The sequence below is a fragment of the Thamnophis sirtalis genome, unplaced genomic scaffold, assembly GCF_051295495.1.
Source record: "Thamnophis sirtalis isolate CommonGarterSnake01/CBP01778 unplaced genomic scaffold, rThaSir2_p1.2 scaffold_6, whole genome shotgun sequence".
Taxonomy (NCBI): Eukaryota; Metazoa; Chordata; class Lepidosauria; order Squamata; family Natricidae; genus Thamnophis; species Thamnophis sirtalis.
In genome coordinates, this window is record NW_028261386.1 from 77,646,124 (window position 1) to 77,651,306 (window position 5,183).

Here is a 5,183-nt window from a genome sequence, read left to right on the forward strand (position 1 = left end):
ATGCTGTCAATTCTGCAACACTGTTTTCATTTTCTATTGATGAAAGAAATGTCCTGGGTTCAGCTCCAAGTGGAGAAAAAGACACAGGAGACATGGAGGCTGCTTGGAAAGATGTTTTATTAGTGGACAGGACCACATGGCTTGAGTCCTGAACAGAAAAGGTGATCAGATGCTTCAATGTTGGTGGAGAAGAAAAGAAGGAAGGACTGAGATGCTGAGTCCCTGGTTTTATGCCCTCTCTGGCCTTTGATCTTGAGCTTGTATTCTGATTGGTTGTCAGACTCCCATGGGGCCATGCAGGGGCAACTCTCTAGGCTGCGTTTTGAATCCAGGTTTGGTTGAGTTCTCAGATGCCATGGGGTCAGTTGAGTAAAGGGCCAATATTATCATGCTTTAATCCCATCCCCTGGAGCTGAAGCGGAGAAGTCTTTATAATGTAAAGGGACTAGCTTGGCCTTCTTAATGGCCCATTGACAAAGTGGGGAAGGGCAGGAAGCTACAGGCAGCTATTCTGTCTTTTAAAACATGTTTCTTTCTTTTCACATCCAGAGAAATATTCTGCCTTTTCAATATTTCCTAGGATATTTCATTTTTCTGGGAGAGGGCTGGGTGATAACTTCCTGCACTATCAAATCCAGTATAGTATGGAAAATAATACATTCTTTTCTGAATCTCCCTTTTTCCCCACTTCTCTGCTCCTGTCATAATAAGGGGTTGCCACAAAGAAGAGGGAGTCTATTCTCCAAAGCACCTGAAGGCAGGACAAGAAGCAATGGGTGGAAACTAATATAGGAGAGAAGCAACCTTGAATTAAGGAGAAATTTTAGAAAGTTAGAACAATTAATCAGTGAAACAACTTGCCTCCAGAAGTTGTGAATGTTCCGACACTGGAGGTTTTTAAGAAGAGATTGGACAGCCATTTGTCAGAAATGATATAGAATTTCCTGTCTGAGCAGGAGGTTGGACTAGAAGACCTCCAAGGTCCCTTCCAACTCTGTTATTCTGTTCTGTTCTGTATCCAGAATATGTACAGGCACATAAGCACATGTATGGAAATACTTTGAGGAAAAATTGAGCCTTTTCTGTATTTTGGGCAACAATATGTTAACGCAGGAATGGTGAACTGTTTTGGAAAACATCTCACACTTCAACATGCATTTGGGGGAATTCCCCCAGAAGGGAATAAATACCCAGAATGGGAAAGGACAAAGTTTAGTGATAGATCACATATTTCATGCAGAATGTGGCAGCACTAACACCCCAATAAAAGGTTAGCTTCTCATAAATCATGAATCCTATCTCACTATGGCATAGGATTAGGCTGTTGAAATGTTATGTACTTCACATCATTAAATGTGCCCTGTTGGATATATTATTTCTCTAATATTCATAGCTCAAAGGCATCGTCCAACTGAAGAAAGGAATTGGTTTCAACTGACTGTGACTCAGTTTCCACACATTCCATTAAGGCACGATTTGTTTAATCATGATTTAATGAATAAACTACATTCAATAACATGCTAAACCATCAAACATGGATTGTAAACAATGTATGATGAAGCTGTGCCACGAAGCCAAGACTTCCAAACTTTTTATACAATAAGATACATTTCAAACCTAAATCACAGAACATTGAGAATTATCTTGAAGATCATACAGTCCAACCCTGTACCTTGTGCAAGAAGTCATTTTTGCAGAATGCCCAGAATGATCATCCAGCCTTTGCTTAAACACATCCAGCAAAGGACAGACCACCACTTTCCAATGCAGTCTATTCTAACTACAATTTAAGAAATGTTTCCCCAAGTCCAACTAAAATATATTTCCTTGTAATTTAAACTCACTTTCTGGAACAACTCTGAATAATTCTAGTTCAGAATTTACTGTTCTTGAAAGTCCTTTGGATTTGTGAAAGCAGTTATCCTACCTTCTGGGTGTCTTCCCCCACCCCAAATTAAATATAATCAATAGTTCCAACTATTCCTCAGAAAACATTCCTTCCAAGGCCCTTGTCATCTTGGTTACTTTCATATGAATATGCTTTTATTTGTCAATCTGCTTCGTAATGGTGTAGTCTGACCAATGCAGACTAGAGGAGGACAATAACTTCTCTTCATCCTCAAACTATATTTTGGTTGATGCAGCTTGGGATTGCAGTTGCTTCATTATGGTGTCATGTCATACCATAGGTTCATGTGTAGCATATGATCTATAAAAACACCCTCTCACTCTATCCTATATTCATACCTTTATTTTTTTTACCCAATGTAGGACTTTGCACTTATCACTGTTGACATGCATGGGAAATTCAGAAATTCATGTTCTAGCTTGTGAATATGCTCCTAAATTTTGACAGTGTTCTCTAAATTGTTTGCTATTTTTTGTTTATGTCAGCTACAGATGTAATAATTGTATAAAATTGTACCTGTAAATCTAATAATTGAACACTTACCCCAATGAACAAAGTCATGCATAAAAGTGTGTAATACTACAGGCATAACACTTCTTTCGAGCTGGGTACAGAGCCATTGACTAAATTTATCCATTCATTGAATAAAATTCACTGTGTAAAATTGATCAGCCAGTTTCTAATCCATCTGATAACAGCATCATCTCCTTTGTGTCTCTTGCCTGTCATCCAGTGGTTATCTGGATTTTTGCAGCTGAGCATATAACGGTATTGTCTTCAAGGTAGGACAAAGTGGGTTTGCATGATTTGACATAGTGTGCTGTATAAACCAGGCCACCCTTGGTTGTTCAGCAATCCATTCTTAAAACAAACTTATTTTGAGAAACAACTTTGGTTTTACAGCTGAGAAAGCAGGGGAGGGAGGGAGGGAGGGAGGGAAGGAAGGAAGGAAGGAAGGAAGGAAGGAAGGAAGGAAGGAAGGAAAAAAAATGTATTTAAACAAGGTGGCTATCTACCTAATAATATACTTCCTTGACTCATTAGGGGCTGCAAAAATAGAGGCCACTACTAAATAGCAACTAAGGCAAACAAAAAACCTATTTATGTTTGTTATATTCTAATGGTCTTCTCACTTTTGCAGCCCTACAGATAGTCCTATGGACTAGATGCAAGTCTATCGGAAAGGGCTGGTTCTCCAGATCAACAGATATGGTGTAGTCTTTAAAGTGCCTAATTGCAATTCAAGGTATCATGCATTTAACATTAAGAAAAAGATTAACATTTTAATATAGATTACAAATGCGTTAGAATACAAAAAGAAATTGAGACAAGAAAAGGAAGTCACTGTCAGAATGTGGTTTAGCAGAATGTTTTGACAGGAGTTGCTAATAAACACTTTTTGTTTACTGTTCTGCTCATGAATCATAGCTAATTCTTTCACAGTGGTGTTCCTCCGGCTAGGTGTGTCATAAGGAGAGACTGAATAAACCATCCATTTTCGATGACCTCAGTGCTCCATGTTGCCAGGTGAGAGAGAGAGAGAGAGACTTGCCTTTTCCTCTAATCTCCCTCCCACAAAGTTCACTGAGGCCTCCATAATGCTTCATTTGCTTCTGAAATTCGACTCCCAAAGTCCCAGTGGTTGACTAGATAAGGAAGGAGTTCTGTAACAAATCTGCTTCCTGAATTCCTCAAGTAAGACAGTACAGTATGTTGAAGCCTCGTTGTACAGGTTTTGTAGGGGTAAATTCAAATAGCTCAATATTGAACTTTTTAATATTTGAGCTGGTTGTTATGCAGTTAGCTTTGAGTCTCAAAAGCAAGCTGTTATGCAGAAATTCAGAAGATATCGTTGTCTGTTTCTTCAACCAGAAAAATATTCTGTTACTTAATCTCTGCATGTCAAGCAATATGACATTTGGGGGGGGGGGGATACATGAGATTCCTAAAAGCAACAGAAATCCATAGTTTTTTCAGGATTGTGATAATCAGGAGCCAGTTCAACACTGGGGCTGGGTGGGGGGGTGGGGGTGAAATGCAAGGAGGCTGGAATTCTTTAATGAAGTATAGGAGAACTACTGAAGTTAAAGTAAAGGTAAAGGTAAAGGTTTTTCTTGCATATATGTGCTAGTCGTTCCCGAATCTAGGGGGGGCGATGGTCATCTCTGTTTCAAAGCTGAAGAGCCAGAGCTGTCCAAAGACATCTCCTTGGGCATGTGACTGGCATGACTAAGGCACACAGAACGCTGTTATCTTCCCACCAAAGGTGGTTCCTATTTTTTCTACTTGCATTTTTACATGCTTTCGAACTGCTAAGTTGGCAGAAGCTGGGGCAAGTAACGGAGCTCTCTCTGTTACATGGCACTAGGAATTTGAACCGCTGAACTCTTGATCTTTCTAATCGAGAAGCTCAGCGTCTTCTGAGCAACTGCGTCCCTTTCAGTTAGGTACCTGGAAATTTCAACAAAGCTTTAAAAATGAATATTATATAATAAAGCAATAAAATAGAGGAGGTCATTTTCTTTATGCTTCACCCCTGTTGGTGGAGATCTGTGGCTAGAGATTTTAGAAGTTAAAAGTAACCACGGAGTTGCAATCAGTATCTAGAAAAATGGCAAATTTCATTCTTTTCTTGTGTACTGTATCTCTGATCTCAAAGTTGGTTCTGCTTTGAAGACATCTGAAGACACAGCATGAATCTCTCCAAAGCATTTTGAAAATAATTGGCAGGATTGCCTGTCTCTCATTATTGAGAATAAGAAGCCGAAATAATTAACCTGAGCTGCTCCACGCAACATTTTGCATACTGGAACATATGCAGTGGCGGGATTCAACCAGTTTGCACCACTTTGGGAGAACCGGTTGTTTGGTGAAGAAATTGTTTTTGGAAGAAATCATTAGGGCAGAGAACTGGTTGTTAAATTATTTGAATCCCACCACTGAACATATGTGTCTGATTGGAAGAGAAGGTCCTTTTCATCTCAGCTTATTTAGACTGGGCTACAGGGGAGAAATAAGAAACTGTCAAATTAGCATTTTATTTACAGTGCCTTCCAAGGCAGGGAAGCTCAGAACTGGAAGAGAAAGCTAGGACTCCCAATGGAGAAAACTCCTATCCACAAGCTACTCAGACCACCCTAGGTCCTAACTGAAAATGCTTTAGAATGGAAGTGCCACATGGAGCAAGATTAAGTGTGAACTATTAAATTTTCCTTCTTAACTTTTTCTCAAAACTTTATGATGATTGGGATATACCATGTTGCTATCTCACGAC